This window comes from Acipenser ruthenus, chromosome 11, assembly GCF_902713425.1.
Source record: "Acipenser ruthenus chromosome 11, fAciRut3.2 maternal haplotype, whole genome shotgun sequence".
In the NCBI taxonomy this organism is placed as follows: Eukaryota; Metazoa; Chordata; class Actinopteri; order Acipenseriformes; family Acipenseridae; genus Acipenser; species Acipenser ruthenus.
In genome coordinates, this window is record NC_081199.1 from 20,444,483 (window position 1) to 20,464,044 (window position 19,562).

At 38.3% G+C, this 19,562-nt stretch overlaps 1 pseudogene; it reads left to right on the plus strand.

Moving 5' to 3' along the window:
* LOC117426748 (aryl hydrocarbon receptor-like) overlaps positions 1 to 19,562 on the plus strand; it is a 168,125-nt pseudogene that overhangs the window by 98,804 nt on the left and 49,759 nt on the right.

Here is a 19,562-nt window from a genome sequence, read left to right on the forward strand (position 1 = left end):
CAGGGAGAGAGAAAGCTGCAAGTTTAATGCACAGTTTAATTCACAAATAAACACAGACAAAACACCTGACAAAACACACTTAACAAAATAAACGACACAAGGGCCAAAACAAAAGGGTTTACAAAAACTCACGAAAGTAAACAAAATGGACCTCCACCTCTATCACCAACATTAATTCCACTAATTCTCTCTAACACCCTTGAACACCTATTTTATACACCCGTGGCCACATTCCCATGTGTTTTGACAGGGAGAAATGTAACCCCGTCCTTGCCAACCCAATATTACCCACACAAACACACACCTGCCACACTGCCACACAATGATATAAGTGAAGGTATCTTTGCCTGTCATCTTTGATCAGATCATCTCCAAAATCGAATTATAAACCAGCATCAATGAATGTAATGAACTGGCATCTCAGCCCATTGAATTGAATGGAAACGCAAAGGCTGGACACAAGCAGCAAACCGATTCATTACAAGTGTGTCTTACTTTCATACTGTACCTCTATTAAATCCCCATCTGAGAGGATTGCACCCCACTGCAGAGGATACGCACCCACTTCAAATTAAGACCAGAGAGGCATTAATGAAATGCCAGGCTGTGGAAAACACATATATAACAGATACTCTAACTCGTAACGGCATTACTTAATTCAAACCACCAAAATGTCAATCTCGCGGAAACTATACAGATTAGCTAAACCATATAAAATACCTACAATCTAAAATATGCAATGCATTTTTACAGTAACATTGTGTATAATCAAGACTTTAGGAAATGAAAGCGTTGAGTTTCTGTTGGAAACCATCCCGTTTGTTTCAAGGTAACAAGATTTGGTTTCAATAATGACATGCAGATTTTGGCAGACCAGCAGATTTAAAAGCTGACAAATTGTAAAATGATTCATATTTACGTTAAAGTACCAGTGCATGTTAAAGCAGTAATTGAGTTGTAAATTGAAGCTGTGGGAAGTACATTCATGTTATTTGTTGTTGCCTTTACATACATGTTAAAAAACATGTGCTGCCGAAGATTTAAATACAAAATAGTTCAAATGATTGAGGATAACAAAATAATGTCACTTCCTTGGTCATTTTCCCTGTCCTTACCAAATAGCTGCTTCAAGTTTTAGAATCAAAATAATGTGTGTTTCTTTAAAAACTGTACATTTGAGACCTATGCAGCTAATAGAAGTGCAAAACATAAGATTAATTGAATTATTTTGATAACTACAATTACTATAAAACACTCCTTGTTTTCTGAACTGTATTTCAGATTTGATTACAATTTTATAGTAATGTTAAGAACTGAAAAACATGACACATTTTTAAATTATAATAATCTGCAAAATTGTTCTACCATCTGATAATTTAACAGTGTTTTTTCTGCTTTTAAGATTTATTTATTTCAGAAGCAAGTGAAAATGACCACATAAAAAGCTGAGATAACACAGAAAACAACCATAGTGTATTAGCCTGCAGAACCATTAGCAAGCCACAGTAGTGTCAGCAATGACAACACAATGGATTTGGAACCCATTGCACAGTCCCATTTTCTCTAAGGAGAAATCCATTGAAAAACAAAACAAAACAAAAACACAAGAACAAAAACAGACAATGTGCAACGTTACCTTTGTTAGAAAATGCCAGAAGTCTGTGAAATCACACATTCCCTCACTAAAGCAAAGAGTCTGTCTTTGTCAGTTAACAACTATTATAACAGATATAATCCACCCAGACTCTAATGCTGTAATTCCATCTCATAGTTCTGGTGACATTGATAAACCACGTGAGCTCTCCTGGTATACCTTGTCTTCAATACTCCTTGATGGAATGTCAGCCTTATTATGTACGTTGTGGCAAAGTGACAGAAGGGAGCTATATTAGCCTTAGGATGAATAGAGCTCTGTTCCCTTGTTCAGAACATTTTTGAAAGTTTTGAGGAAAATAGACTGCAGTACCAGGGAGGTGACCACTAGAGGCCACTGGTCTGTGAAAATAAGAGATCCCGGGACAGCACCTGGGGTATGTTTTGTTAATAAGTTGATTAGGGTGAAATGTGTGTATCTAGTTAAGGGGTGATTGATAATTGCGGGATTCTGCCGAGTCAGTGCCCCAGGGGTGTAGAGTTGATGTTAAAAGTCGGGGAGGGGCGTTGACTCAAGATAGGAGCGAAATAACAAACAAAATTACTGTAATATTTGTAACATTAGCTAGATAATTTATGTTTAGAATTAGGCATGTTTAGAATTCAAAAGGTAAACCACAACACACAGTTATGCTAAAGAATCAAGGCGTGCAGTTAACATTTATTAACACTAGAACCGCCACGACAGTCAATTTGACGGTTTTCAGTTTTAAAATTTAAATTACTCTGCGTGTGTGAAAGATACGCGGGTGTCCGTTCTTGACTTTTCCAAAATGCATGCATTAAATACCCTGATGGCATTTGAAAGGGATTGCAAAAATAAAAACAAGTTATAATCCCCTCTACCTTTGACTGCCTTTTGTTCAATCAATGCACAGAGCAACTACTGTTCAATCAACGCACAGAGCAACTACTGTACTGCACAGCTTGTTCCAGCTTGTTGAAGCGTGAGATTTGAAATCTCAGGGATATTTGCGCATGGTTATTTTAGTTTTTTGCACTTGGTTATTAGAAATGGTGAAAATTTGACATTCAGCTAAAAGTGGGTGCGGGGCGATAGTTCAAACATGGGAGTTGACTTGGCAGAATCTGATAATTGCATGTTGAGAAAAAAAACCTGTTCCGTGATTTGGAAGGGTTTTTCCCTGGGAACAGTGTGTGGAAAGTGGACAATGAAAAGAGAATAAAGGACAACACAGGTAAACAGCTTAGCTGTCCTGTTTATTTAGGAAAACTGATACAAGTTTAGCGTAGCATAGCCCCAAGGGGAGTTAGAGATTTGTTTTATGTTTTCTTTGTTGTAAATATTGTAAATGAAAGGCTTGAAAATATCGGCCATTCAGATCTGCTGTTCTTGAAGCATCGACACACATCTTATGGTACATTATCACAATGTGTACAGCTGGATGGACATTATTACTTATATAATTAGTAGTAAACATGTACATCTGTGTTAACTACGTGAGTTTACAGCCTTCAACATAATTTACAACTGTCACAGGACCCCCTGTGCTGTGCCACTCACAAAAACTGAGATATACAAATGTAATATGAATGTGAGAATTTTACAACTAGTTATAACAAATAAAGTAGTCCATTCCACTGTACATACAAAGCTGTATATGCTCTGGTGATTGGAGCTAGCACTTTCATGATGTGTATGTTACAAAAATCCCTTAAAAGGAATTGCAGCCGTATTACATAGGTGTAATAAGGTGTTCATTTTATTATTATTATTATTAGCAGTAGTAGTCGTAGTATAATTATCAGTATAATTGCTACTGCTGTATTATTATTATACCCGATTGTCATGTTGCATTCCTTGTATATCTAATTTACAGTGTTTATTAACGGTGCCCTTCACTTTGTCCCGTGACCTAATAAATCACATTACTTTAATGCCTAAGAAAATGTTGGCCAATATTGAAGAACATGAAATAAATACTCAAATTAAATACACAGGGCATGGAGCAACTAAGACTGAGCTCAACCCTCTACTGACAGTGTAAATGGCATAACTAGTGTCAAAGGACACATTGAGCTAATTAAATGAATTAGTGTCAGTTGAATAATCTAGTCCAGCGGTTCTCAAACTTGGTGGCACTGCGACCCCATTCTACCAATAAAAATTACTTTGCAACCCCACTACCCTGTATTACTGCAGAATAGTTAGTATTTATAAGTAAAACATACATTACAAGGCAAGATTAACAAAACTAAAATATAGCCATTGCTTATTTTTACAGCCAACAGTATAAAAAATAATCATAATACATTTTACAAAAATTACATTGCTTACCTAATGGGAGGGGTGAGCTTGCATGGATGAACACAGATGCTTGAAACGGAGCTCCATGTGGCTGTAAAGACGAAGGTCATCTTCAACAGTGAAGCGGGTCCTACTTGTTTTTTAGTAAAGTGAGTGCAGACAAACCTGATTCACAAAGGTAGCTAGACAGGAAAGGCATGAGTGCTTTCAGAGCTGCAGATGATAGCTCCAAAAGTTAGCAAGAGGTTGCTGAGAAAATCTGAGCTTCAGTGTCTCGCCACAAGAAAGGTCCATCAATGTTTTTTTTCTGCTGTAAGTGGCCAATTAGCACTTGCAGTCGCTTCACCCCTTTCCTTTCCGATCCTTTTCAGGGAAGTACTCTCAAAACTGTAGTGGAAGGCTTTCCAGGTGGCTGACGATAATAGATTGTAAGTCACTCTTTGAAAAGGTGCTGTCATCAAAAAAGTTAACTAATAAATCAAATGCTTCCAGACTGCCACGATTTACACGATCGTACCACAAAGCCAGATTCTTGGTCCAGTTTTCGATTTTGTCAGTGAGAGTAAGTAGATGTATCTCGTCCTTGGAGTGGCATGTTAAGGATATTCAAGCGATCGCAAATATCTGCCAGGTAAGCTAGCAAAGAAGCCATTTAGCATCTACAAGCTTTTAGGCCTAGTGGAGAATTGTTGTCGTAAAGAAATACTCTCACTTCCTCTCTGAGCACAAACAAACAATTGAGCAACTTGCCCCGCGACAGCCAGCAAACATCTGTGTGGTAAAGTAGCTGACAGTGCTCTGCTTCCATCTCATCACACAAAACTCCAAACAGGCAGGCATTTGTTGGACGAGACTTGATAAAGTCAACAATGCAAACAGCTTTGTTGAGAACACATTTTTTTAGCAACAAGGGCTTGTCTGTGTATCATGCAGTGAGTCCAAATGGCTTGTGGTGCAAGAGCCTGTTTTCCTGTCATGGCATGAGCACCGTCACTGCAAATGCCTACATAGCGCTGCCATTCCAAGCCAGTATCTGAGACAAAACCATCCAAAAGAGCAAAGAGTTCTAAGCACCTGACACATCAGTCGTTTCATCCATTTGAATAGCAAAAAAAAAAAAAAAATCCATCAGTCATTTCATCCAATTGAATAGCAAAAGTACTTGGCTTTACCTTGACGATCAATTGCTCATACAGGTCTATAGCCATACTTGGAATACGCCTGGCACCAGTGTCATTAGACAGGGGAAGCAAATCAAGCTGACTTTGTCCCATCATAATTGAAACCACCTGCTTGGCGCATGGTAGAAAAAAAAGTTTCTCCAATATTGTGGGGTTTACTAGTTTTGGCTATCCAGTGTGACACAGTAAGAGATGCACCAGAGCCTTTTCGTTAGTTGTAGCAGCCAACTTGAGTACTTTCGTCTGGCTCCTTAGCTCAGTCAACTTTCGCTGAAAGAAATCGACAAGTTTCCCTTGAAGAGAACCGTGCTTTGTCTGCAAATGCCGCAACATTTTCGATGGTTTTAAGCTCTCCTTAGCCAGCACTTCACCACACACCACACACTGTGGCCATGACTCCTCTTCAGAACCAAACCAGGTAAAACCGTGTTCCAAATATTTTTTATCATACTTTTTGGGTTCTTGGTTTTTTTCCTGCTGATCGGATCCTTGTTGTCAGCACTTGTTTTGCTTGCAGTGCCACTCGACTCCCCTTCATTAGTACCGTTTCCAATACAACATTTTAAAATACTGTAGCAAAATATTAACACCATATTGCCATTTGCCACTGAGCTTGCAAACAACTCATGGAGCATTGTCCTGTAGCGGCAAATGCTACAATACAGTAAAACTTTCTGAACTCCCTTCACAGCAAATATACAGTGCCTTGCGAAAGTATTCGGCCCCCTTGAACTTTGCGACCTTTTGCCACATTTCAGGCTTCAAACATAAAGATATGAAACTGTAATTTTTTGTGAAGAATCAACAACAAGTGGGACACAATCATGAAGTGGAACGAAATTTATTGGATATTTCAAACTTTTTTAACAAATAAAAAACTGAAAAATTGGGCGTGCAAAATTATTCAGCCCCTTTACTTTCAGTGCAGCAAACTCTCTCCAGAAGTTCAGTGAGGATCTCTGAATGATCCAATGTTGACCTAAATGACTAATGATGATAAATAGAATCCACCTGTGTGTAATCAAGTCTCCGTATAAATGCACCTGCACTGTGATAGTCTCAGAGGTCCGTTTAAAGCGCAGAGAGCATCATGAAGAACAAGGAACACACCAGGCAGGTCCGAGATACTGTTGTGGAGAAGTTTAAAGCCGGATTTGGATACAAAAAGATTTCCCAAGCTTTAAACATCCCAAGGAGCACTGTGCAAGCGATAATATTGAAATGGAAGGAGTATCAGACCACTGCAAATCTACCAAGACCTGGCCGTCCCTCTAAACTTTCAGCTCATACAAGGAGAAGACTGATCAGAGATGCAGCCAAGAGGCCCATGATCACTCTGGATGAACTGCAGAGATCTACAGCTGAGGTGGGAGACTCTGTCCATAGGACAACAATCAGTCGTATACTGCACAAATCTGGCCTTTATGGAAGAGTGGCAAGAAGAAAGCCATTTCTTAAAGATATCCATAAAAAGTGTCGTTTACAGTTTGCCACAAGCCACCTGGGAGACACACCAAACATGTGGAAGAAGGTGCTCTGGTCAGATGAAACCAAAATCGAACTTTTTGGCAACAATGCAAAACGTTATGTTTGGCGTAAAAGCAACACAGCTCATCACCCTGAACACACCATTCCCACTGTCAAACATGGTGGTGGCAGCATCATGGTTTGGGCCTGCTTTTCTTCAGCAGGGACAGGGAAGATGGTTAAAATTGATGGGAAGATGGATGGAGCCAAATACAGGACCATTCTGGAAGAAAACCTGATGGAGTCTGCAAAAGACCTGAGACTGGGACGGAGATTTGTCTTCCAACAAGACAATTATCCAAAACATAAAGCAAAATCTACAATGGAATGGTTCACAAATAAACATATCCAGGTGTTAGAATGGCCAAGTCAAAGTCCAGACCTGAATCCAATCGAGAATCTGTGGAAAGAACTGAAAACTGCTGTTCACAAATGCTCTCCATCCAACCTCACTGAGCTCGAGCTGTTTTGCAAGGAGGAATGGGCAAAAATTTCAGTCTCTCGATGTGCAAAACTGATAGAGACATACCCCAAGCGACTTACAGCTGTAATCGCAGCAAAAGGTGGCGCTACAAAGTATTAACTTAAGGGGGCTGAATAATTTTGCACGCCCAATTTTTCAGTTTTTTATTTGTTAAAAAAGTTTGAAATATCCAATAAATTTCGTTCCACTTCATGATTGTGTCCCACTTGTTGTTGATTCTTCACAAAAAATTACAGTTTCATATCTTTTTGTTTGAAGCCTGAAATGTGGCAAAAAGTCGCAAAGTTCAAGGGGGCCGAATACTTTCGCAAGGCACTGTAGTTGAGTTAACACTACAGAAGTGTATTCCACTGATTGGCTGATACACAGTATCGGTACAGAAGTGCTGATTAGCTGACATGTAAAAAAGACTTAGTTGGTTGCTAGGTAACCAGTTCAGAATGTTCAGACAAAGGCAGGAAGAGAATAAATTAACGTATAATAAATTAATAGTTTTTTTTTTTTTTAATTGCACAGGTATTCGTGACCCCATTGAAAGGCACTGACGACCCCATTTGGAATTGCGAAGACCCACAGTTTGAGAACCACTGATCTAGTCAGTTGAATAATCGGTCAAGATGTAAAATAAGTTTCAGGGCTGTACAAGTAATATCCAAGAAAAATCAATTATTGTAAAAGGTTTTTGTTTATTATACAATCCAATCTAAACACAGTAAAAGACTGGGCATTACAAGGTAACTGTTGAAGTGTTGGTAACACTATCAGACTGTAAAGACTGTATTTGCAGGCATGCTTGCAGAGGGTTAAAGCTGGCATGTGCAAAGGCATTCATTAACTTTGCTGCTTCATTCCCACACACATGCTTTTTTTAATGGACAGTGGGATAAAAAGAAAGGCAGACCTAAAGAGAAGGACTTGGCAACCACAATGCCTCAACTTGGTTTAGAGTGCACTTCCCAACGTTAATTAGTTTGGACATCTATACATTAGCGAATCAGAAACAGCAATTTAGCGCTGTGTGTCAGAGATTTTTTTTATTTAGCCTAAAAGTATGTATCTTTACTATCTTACACATTCCATAATCTCTTACCTCTAACCCCATCGGTGCCTAGGGGTCCAGCCATATAAATGAGGTCAACCTCTGGAGAAATGTGTATTTTGATTGATATTTAAAAAAACAACCTCAAACTGTAAAAGCATTCCGATGTTTCCATCTGATGCACCCAGATAATCTCATATATAATTATATAACAGATTATATAACAGATTAAATGTCCTGGTTTCTTCTAGGGGTGGGCTATACTAACATTTTGCTCCACAATAGCGATACTAATTTTAGTATCACAATACTCGATACTGCCACAATACCACCAGAAAAGAAATGTTAAGCAGTTCCTGGTATTTTAAATACTTTTACTCATATTAATCTTAAAACAAATCATAAAATGTTTTACATTTTTTTTAAAGAAATAGTGTGTGCATTGCACACAGATATAACATAGCATGCTAAAAAAAGAAAACAAAAAGTCAACATGCCTTTTGTTTTTGTAGGTAGCAAAACAAATTACTTTCTTATGCAGAATTGACAATAACATAACAACAATTGAGAAAGTAAACTGCACAATTTAACTTTAGGTGAAATATCAAGTCATTTCAAGTGCAAAATAACTGTCAGCACATTCAAGAATACAGAAATAATACATTTACAAAAAGTTATCAAATAGGCTCCAGCTGTTTCATTAGTGACAGTTTTTTTCAAGAAACACAACCATATCCACATTTTCTTGTTTAAGCTTGCAGCTTCTGGGACTGCAGATGATTCCTGATGTGTGAAGCACAACTCGAAGCTGCAATGCACAGGTATTTTCTGGCAAACTCGGAGAACAAGGGTAAAGTTCCTAAATTTTTCTTCCACCAAGCTAGAGGATCATCTTCAGCATCTATTTTTTCCATTCCACCATAAAGCATGAGCTCACTTTTCTCTGAAGAAGAGGGTGTAGCAGATGTGCCAGCTGATGCAGTTGTCTCACCTTTTTTCGGCATCTTGATGGTAGATACTTTCAAGTCAAGTTTTTTCTTCTTGTTGACTGGCTCGTCTGTACTTTCATCAGGCTTGTCTGTCTCCATAGGTTGATTTGAGTCACTTGTGTGATTTTTAACCTGCTGCAAAAGCTCTTCCTTGACCTCTTCTTGATTTGAAACAAGTGTCCTTAAAACATGGGTCAAGATAAGTTGCAGGATTGAGAATGCTTTGCAAGCTCTTGTCTTCATACCGCTGTTTTTAATCACTAGCTACTTTTTCCTTCATTTCAATGGCTAGGTTGCTGTCTGTATGAAGAGCTGTTAGACATGAGAAAGTCTTCCATGTTACAGGAAGAACAAAAGAAACAGTGGAATGTTTCTCTCCACTTAATGCATCAGTGAAGTCACTTAGTGTGTCAAGAACATCCTTCATGGTTTCCAGAATACTAATGTCAGTGTCCTTGGGCATAAGATGCCACTTCTTTCTGTTATCTGCAAGAACACTGCAGACAGCTTGCAGTTGTTCCAAGAAACGCTGCACCATACCATAAGTTGAATTCCAGCGTATAGGTTTGTCATGGATGAGTTTGTGTATTGGAAGACTGTGGCAAAGTGGTTGCTGATTAGGTACAGGTGCAGAGGTGATGCAGTGCAGGAATAAACAGACAGAGATTCGTAATCCGGTATGGAAAAATATACGTTTTATTTTCGTTATAATCCAGGTCTGGTGACCAAATAAAAAACTCTGGTTATACACAGCGATGCGTAAAACACGGAGAACAGCAACGGGATTGCAGCCCTAAACAATAAACACAGTATCTCTCCCACAATATACAACCACGGTCACCAGTCCTGGGTGCGTGCTGTAGTGCTCGTGGTGGGTGATACAGTTTAAAGAGTGTCAAATAGTGCAGTGCTGTTCCGGGTTCAGTGCTGGCTCTTAGCGACAGCTCCGGAACGTGTCAGCCGTCTATAAACACACAAGTAACAATTATAGACAAGACAAACAAAACAAACACTCACAATACTTTTAATAAACAGTGCACAGGTCCTTCCGGGTCTATTTCCAAACCAAAAGCAAAGGAAAGGGTAGTTACTGACATGTAGGCATCTGTGGCTCAGCTTGTCCAAAGGTCAGTCATGCATGAGTAAAAAGGTATTCCCATTAACTGTGCATTTACTACTTCCTTTGTTTCATCAGGAAGTTTTGGGATCTCTGTGTTCATAAAGTACTTGTGGCTAGGAAGCTCATACTTGCAGTCAAGTTTGGCCAGTAGGTTTCTAAATCCATCTTTTTCAACAGTATACACATGCACCTGATCCATGCAGATAAATTCAGCCACTGCTCTGTTTAAGATTCTTGCTTCCTTTGAACTGGAATCATACTTCGTTTGTTTGGCAAATGCAGCTGGAAGGGTTCCTTGGTTTTGCGTGGATGAAGAGGCAGTTTTAGGTGTTCTAGCTGCTGTATATATATGTAAGCTGCTGCATTATTAAAGTTTGCACAACAAAATACACACACTGCAAATCCTAACATGTTGTGGTAACTTTTAAAAATAAGAAAACTTGAAAAAAAAAAAAAAAGTATTTCTTCTACTTAAAATATTTAAACTTCAATTCCGTCACAATAACTTATAACGTTTTTTTTTTTTTTTTTTTTTTTTTTTCAGCGGGTCAGCAGGTTGAGGAGGTACTCGGGACCTGTGTGATGAAGGGCATTAAACAAATTGGATGTATTGCCTCCTTTTGCCTGAATTTCTTTCAGACGTGTTCTGCATTTTGGCATTCCGTTGTCAATTGCCTGGCCCTCTTCATTGCACAAAAACCCAAAATAATCCCAAATCAAACTGGTTGCGTAACTTTTTTTCACAAGTACAGGAACATTTTGCTCATTCGACTGGGCCATTATTGATGCTTCAATTTTTCAAACCGCACGCAATGAATCATGGCAGTACCGCTGGTACCGGTACTATCGCCCATGCTTAGTTTTTTCTGTCTTTTACCATTTTCACACTGGCACTTTAGAGTTGGTTTGAGTGTGTACTGAAGCAAGACTCGCAACCAGTTTTGTTCACACTTACCTTAATGCATCTTTCAGTGCGACTGACTACTGGACTAACTAATCCACCTCTTAGGATTTGCATGTTCAAACAAACTAAGCCATGTTAAAGAATAATGCAACTTACTTTTTTGGTTGTCCATGTGTCATACATGTAAATATGTGCTTTACACATGCATGTATCAAACAACTGCACAACAGAGTCAACTCCAGCTTCAGTGTGTCTACACTGAATAAAAACTAAGCTGCATCAAATCTGGGCTAGTTTTTAGTGTGAACAGAACAGGGAGCAAAGCCACTTTAACTACTTCCAGATTTCACTACCAGATTCAACACTTGCATTCATTTTGCTCAAGTGTGTAAACAGTATTTCATGGCGCCAGATGGGGTGTTGGTTTTAGGGTGCAATTACTGGAAAGAAATGTTCAGAAAAAGACTCTTTGTGAATCTTTGTGAATAGGTGTGAAACTATTGGCTGAAAAGTGTTAGCAGAATAATCATAATTGTTTCCCTAGGAGATAGACAGATTCTCTTCATGCATCAGGGATAATTGAATGCAATACAAATAAAATTGTAATAATTTGAAAAATTAAGAACTATCGCTTTTCCTGGTTTTAGCTCAAACAAAACAGCTTAGTAATACTGTACTTACCAGTACCTTTAAGAACAGTACTTTCTGTTGTAGGCATTGTAGTTGCCAATACGTTAAGGAGCTATATCTTCTGTTCTGTGCCTGTAATAACACCCCTCCTCTCAATAACACAGACATGGAGCTCCACATGTGCTGTGGTGTCTTCAGACCTGGATAGGTCTGTGTTGTGTATGTTTTGCAAGTTATATTTACAGGATAACGGCATTGCTTTTAATGATTTAAACAACGGCAGAAATTAGTTCTGCAAAAATGTACTGTAGATCAAGTAAATAGGCCACATAGTGTGCACATCTGGCAGAGAGATCGCCCCCACTCCGGGATTGCTAGCAATACTTGTTGAGCAGAAATACTATCAAGGAGAGAAGAGCGAATGTAAGAATCCGCTGCTGAGGAAGGACTGGTTGATTTTAACTTTGGCTGCTGATGTTGCTGCACCTATATGGAATGGATGGGAGAATACCGTTGGGGAGGAAGACAGCTTTAGAATGAGCTGAGACAGAAGATTGCAAATGTATGAATTTAGTTGAAAACCAGTTTACTGAATGGAGGAATGGGTGGAGGAAAAGGTTGAGCTGCGGGAGATGGACGTATGAATTGCCCGAGCTGTAAACGAGAAAGAGCATCAGCAGTGTTATTAGCGATACCTGGAAGGTTTTGGGCTTCAAAATAAAATTATTAATAACTAAATCCAGACTAGCCGGTGAAGAAGCCGCATAATATTATTAATATTAACAGTAGATTGATTATGAGATCGCTTTTTCTAACAAACTATTCTAATATTTCAAAAGCTGAAAAGGTTCCAAAATTTGAAAAATAAAATAAGAAACCGAATCGAGACTCTTAGAGGTTTCTCCTGACTACCAGTGCATGCCTCCAGTACATCATATCCCTTTCATCAAGCCCAAATGACACACATTTTCTAAAAACAAACATATCCATCAGCACTGTATGCATTCTGGAATACAGACAGCTTCATTCTTTTACTGCTTTTAACTGCTTTGGAAATTCCTACTGGACAGCAGGAGCAAGTGAACCGCAAAGTGTGCGAGTTCTGTTGCATTAAAAATGGGCACTGCATTAGCAAGTCTGTCATGGGAGGTTGGTGTATGCTCTGTGCAGACAGGTGAACTTAAGTATTTATACACAAAAACGTAACAGAGCTTGCATTTGTGTGGGGGGGTGTGGTGGTGGTGTGGCGAGATGAGTGAGCATTAGTAATGGTAGCTGCCATTCTCAAAGCTCAATGCAACGTTTAAGATGGTCTTCAATGGTTTTAAAATTGTACTGAAGGTCTCTTCTATTCAGGTCAGTTTGACTGCACTATAAGAGCAGTTTAAGATTTCATGGTAAAATGGAAAAGGTTTACGGAATTGAATACTTGACTTGCCCATGCACCATTGTGGCAATGTGCCCCGCCCCTGTGTGCATGTTTGTGTTATATGGTGTATGTTGCGTGTGTTAATGTTGGTGTATAGAGATTGGTACACGGGATATAAACAGGTCTGTGTTTCACGTGTGATTTAAATTGTATATTTGTATTTAGGCACGGGATTGCACATCACTGCACGTGCATTTAAAGTATAGTATGTGAGCACGGGGTTGCACAGAATTAATTCACGTGCTGGGATTCAAGTGAATAATTAATTAGTAATTGAATCCCAGCACAACAGTATATATAGATGCACATTTCTTTCACTCTGGGTTTTGTGTGTTCAGGGCGAAGGAACGGGAGAGAGTGAGGAGATAATTAAAGTAAAAAGTAAGCGAATTGCTATGTGGTACGTGTTTGTTTAGTGTTCGTCCCTGTGTGTCAGTGTCTGTTCGTTTTATTTATCTGTTTATTTTGGCGTAAGTGCCGTGTCCTGTTTTGTGTTCAAACCTTTTATTTTCTGTTCTGTTTGTTAATTATTAAGTCTCTGTTGTTTATTTCCTGGCTCTGGTCTGACGCCACCCACTCCGGCCGTCTTTGTGACAACCATTCATAGTATACGTTTAAGATTCATAGCACTATGCCTCGCTCCTGAATATGCCTATTGTGCAGTACCCCAGAAGAGCTCTTTGTGTCATCAATGTGAGACCTATATTCAAATAATTGCTATCATTTAAATATTAAGCTAGGACCAAATCTGGCATTCCACCTACTTTTAAAGACACATGCACTTAAGAGACTCACACACACTGCTAGAGACGTATTTATTTTAATGAGTTAAACAGGGTCTCAATTTAGCTCTGTCACTGTTTAGAATCAATTTTAAAGACCCTTATCTTCAATGCATGTGCAAGCTTACCTTGCTGACAATCGTGATGTGATGCTGTAATGAATTGGCATCTCAGCCCATTCATTTGAATGGAAAGGCAAGGGCTGGACTAAACCACTAACCTCACAGTTCACGGAAGAACGTCTTAACCATTCAAATAAAAAACAAGCTCTGTAATCATGAGTTAAGTACGGGTCTTATGCTCATGTCAGTATTATTAACTATTCAGTCGCTAGGAGATCCATTACAATGGGTTCATTCACTTAATTCCTGCTGTTAATGAGATGCAATGAGTCTGATCACAAAGATGGTTGAAAATGGTTTGGTTCATCTTAATATGTCTTTCATGGGTAACTATTAAAATAATTATAACTATGGTCATCTAGAAATGGTGAGTTTATTATTTTCTTTTAATAACATTGAATGATGGAAACATGATGAAAAACATAAGCAAGACATAAATGGAAACCAAATGACACATGAATTATTCCAGCAAGATAATTATTCCATTTTGTAAACCCTTGAAAGCTAGTGAAATGACTCATGGAGTGATTTGACGATGATGGTTTCCTGCTCATTCCTAGTAACTCCATGGTCTAACAATAAGAAAAGGTTGAGCCGTATACCACGCATGGTCTGGGAATGGGTAACCAGGGGCAATGCGGGCCAAAGTAGGGTTGGCCATGTTAATAGTTCATGGCTGAACCATGTGAAAAACAGGATACAAGTATCTGGGATTCTATTTTCAATAGCACTCACCATGGCAAAAATGCATTTGCTATATTTTCACTATACTGATGTATATAAATTACATTTGATACATCTGGCGAACACAAATATGGTAATTGTTGCCTTGAATGCTTTTACATTTATCTGAATTGGTCCCAGCACCAACTGGTGCTGGTTAAACATTGCCCATACTGGGACAATTGAACCTGCCCTCCAGCCATCAAGTTTAATACATTAAGCCAATCACTTAATTGTTTGTGGTTTAGCTTGACATTAATTTTATAGTTTCCTGCTGCCTGGCTTTTACAGTGTGCCATTTTACATCCAGTGATATCACTGTTTCTATTGCAGTAACATTGTTTTGAGTATACCATCATAATGAAACCAATTTAACATTGTTTTGAGTATACCATCATAATGAAACCAATTTAAAGTCATTTGAAATTTCCTGTGCCTATGTTTAAAACTTTTTGAAAACATTTTAAATAAAGTTTTCATTATAGCAATAAAAACACTTAGTTGGCTGGTATTAAATGTAATTAATGTCTGCCCCTCTTACTTTACAGGAAAACAGTACGTTACAGAACTGTTTATATATTTCATTTCTTACCTTTTTAATATCCTGTTGTGTGTGTGTTTTGTGTTCTGCTTAGATCATTATTTAACAGGATTACAATTTTTTCCAGAAAAAAATACTACTTCTTATTATTTATTTCTTAGCAGACGCCCTTATCCAGGGCGACTTACAATTGTTACAAGATATCACATTATTTCACATTATACAGATATCACATTATTTTTTACATACAATTACCCATTTATACAGTTTAGTTTTTTTTTTTTTTTTACAGGAGCAATCTAGGTAATTTACCTTGCTCAAGGGTACAGCAGCAGTGTCCCCCACCTGGGATTGAACCCACGACCCTCCTGTCAAGAGTCCAGAGCCCTAACCACTACTCCACACTGCTGCCCGTCTAAAAAGAATCTTTCAGGCTGATTTTGGGGGTGGGGAAGCATATTTGTGTTGCGTTCTGTACTGAAGCCCATGGGTAAAACACAGCCTCTGCAACACTGGTATGCTTCCCCACAATCAGCCCACATGAGTCTTTTCAGAAACATTTTGCTAGAGTAGTTAGTAAACACAACAAATAATGATCAAAGCAGAAACAACGACCGAGAATCACAAAGAACACCCGTAACAGGATATTAAACAGGTAAGTATATATTGTGTTCTTATAGCTGTGTTTATACAGGGGGGTTCAACATTCACTTAACCAGTTCGCCCAGCACTAGCCAGCACTGATAGTAATGTTCTGAAACTTGTTTTTTGTTGTATATTTGCTTTTCATTGTTTTGTAGTTCCATGAACAGCACTGCAACACTACCTAATAGAGCTTCAGAACGAGTCCTTCAAAGTGATTAAAGAGAATTCTATCTAATGAAATAATTACGTAGACAATAATGCAAAAAATATCTGATATCATTCTAGGTTAAAGTTTGCATGCCTTACTTTCATCTACAGTCAGTTATACTTACTCTTCTTTGGTCATTTTACCTCAGCAACATCTTAAGGGTCAAAGCAGTTCACTGGCTGCAAAGCAGATCAGTAATAAAGGAAAGCAGGTGGTTAGCTAATGAGAACTGCTTCCTCGGGCCACTGCTGCTTAAATCTGTCTTAGAGGTTTTAAATAAGGCCTTTTGTGTGCCAAGATTATGTCAATCTAATAGAGATTCAGTAATTAAATATCCAAATCCACATTTGATCCTGGCTGTCATGGGCCCGATTATGACAGGAATAAAGCAATTGGAACAGGATAAAGCAAGCAAGAGGCAGCTATTATATGCACGGAAGTCACAGTCTGCAATCCAAATGGATAATTAGTACCATCTATGAAGCACCTTGCGAAAAGAAAATGTTGAATGACGTCAAAAGCACCTAAGCATTAGGCCCGCAAGAGAATCGTGAGTCATTGCTTTTAGTGGATTTATTTATCATATAAGTGGCACTGTGATCAACGCACCACTTTTGTCCTGTTTCATTTTGTTTATGTATTATTAATATTAGTTTTACTGTGAAGAACAGATGCAAGAATAAAGCCTTAGGTCTTGAAGAGCAGCACGGATCATATAACAATGCACAGCACAGTTCTACACAAATCACTTTCAATATATTTTGAACTTTTATCCTTTTTTTATCTTGGATACTTCAACCCTTTTTTATTAAGGTTTACTAATAAAAAATCAGTAATGCAAATAGAAAAGATGCAACAATGAGTCGATTATTGCTTTTATCTTGCGATCCTCAATTAAACGTTTATTGAGGGAGTAATCACCCTGGTGCCTTGTTTAGAGCCTTACATATATACATTTTTTGGTTCTTGCTTTGTAATAATAATGTTTTCTCAATGCACACACCTGTGCGTACACTCTGTTTTCCTAACAATATCTAAATGCTATCAATTTCTTGGCATGAGTTAACAATGTTGTTTCAGACACAGAACATACACAAGGTCAAATGTACCCCAGTTTATCAATCTCTCGTCTTAGAAGAAAAAAACATTTCTATGTTGATAACAGCACACCTTGCAGCTGTACTCAGCACAGTGTTCTATTCTCAAGTATGCAAACACTAACCCTAACCTAGCTGCCGTACTTGGCACAGTGTTCTGTTCTCAAGTATGCTAACCCTAACCCTAATCTTGCAGCTGTACTCAGCACAGTGTTCTATTCTCAAGTATGCTTGCAATATTTAATACCCCTACAGTAACTTTGGCCAGGCTTAATTTTAAGGAGCAATTCTTTTGTTTATTAACTTTTAACAATTTTTTTTTATTATTATTTATTATTGGTTATTTCATATGTATTAACATATTTATAAACTAATATTAAACACATTTAATCATTAACATCTCTAAAAGTGCCTCTAAACAAATTCAACCCCATTTCAATGATGCAATCGACATGGAGTTGAAAATCCCGAAGTAGGGATCTGATATCTGCTGAATAGTTTTTGCTGTCCTGTTATTATTAGTTTATAAATTAGTAATTATTTTAGCATACTAGCTGTTAACAGTAAAATTAATAATGTGTCCCTGTGGCAATGTGCCCCGTCCCTGTGTGCATTTGTGTGTTGCGTGCGTGTGTTAATGTTGGTGTATAGTCATTGGTACACGGGATATAAACGGGTCTGTGTTTCACGTGTATTTAAAAAGTGTATATTTGTATTTAGGCACGGGATTGCACATCACGCACGTGCATTTAAAATATAATATGTGAGCACGGGGTTGCACAGAATTAATTCACGTGCTGGGATTCAAGTGAATAATTAATTGGTAATTGAATCCCAGCACAACAGTATATATAGATGCACGTTTCTTTCACTCAGGGTTAGGTGTTCAGAGAGTGGAGAACGGGTGAGAGAGAAGGAGTAAAATAAGATCGGAAATATAAGTGTTTTGTTTGTACTCACCGTGTTTGTTCGTCTGTCCTGCACCGTCTGTTTAGTGTTTAGTCGTTTTGTCTGTCTCTTTATTTTGGCGCAAGTGCCGTGTCCCGTGTTTTTGTGTTTCAAACCTTTTATTTTCTGTGCTGTTTTATTAAATGCTGAGCGAAACCATTCGCTCAGCTCCACCAAACTCCAAGTCTCTGTCTGTTTGTGTTCCTGTTTCTGGTCTGACGCCACCCACTCCGGCCGTCTTTGTGACAGTCCCATAAAATAAAGCACGGTCATAGCTTTTACAAGAAGCCTAATGATAAGTCTTAGCGATTGTATTCCATAATGTACTGAGCTTGTCCCAAGATATAGATATATAGAGAACAATTCATGGAACTTGAGTATTCATGGGAAGCTAAGGGGTTATTATGATCCATAAATAACAAATAAAAGGCTCACCCCCTGTGCATCCCACACTAATTATAAAAGCAGTCAAATAGCTTAAAACAGCATCAATTTAAGACATCCATTTATTAAATCTCAACCCACATGGCAAGGCATGTAAGTTGAAAAATTGCGGGTGCAGTGCAAATGTTTGAGCGGAAAATGCCTCTATCATCAGTGCTATACGCACTCTGTTAATCTGATTAATCCACCCCCTGGCAGGGTATACCACAGCAGGACCAGGGACTCCACCTGGATTACATCAACCATGTGTTTTAGGGGGGATCCTGGGATAACCACAGATAGGTGTATGTTAATAAAATCAACCCCTAAGTCAAGCAGACAGATGTTTTAACCTTTGTCAGAGTAATGTGGTTGAAAGCCTATTTTTAAATTATATGCACTATGTTTTCAATGGCAGCTCTAGAGCCTGGGGTGTTTTAGAGCAGTGAGAAGAAGCTCCCATGGTGCCTGCCTGCCTGCATTGTGCTTCACTGAAGCCAGTGCCATTTTTACTCACCAAATTTACACCAGGAATGCAAACAATTAAATGAAAAGCTTGCTAAACTCGCCCTCCTTTTCATTGCAGGCCCTCAGTGGATTTGTCCTGGTTGTCACCTCAGAAGGACATATTTTTTATTCTTCTCACACCATTCAAGACTACCTTGGGTTTCATCAGGTAAAATAATCTGTAAAGTGGAGAAGGGCAACTTCATCTTCAATGTGAAAGTTATGATACAACACTATCCATTATTCCCCAAGTTCTGAGTTTCAACAAAAGAGTTTGTTCAGTTGTGTAAAAAACAAAGTTACTGGTGAAACTGAAGTACATTAATAATCAGCATGTGTAT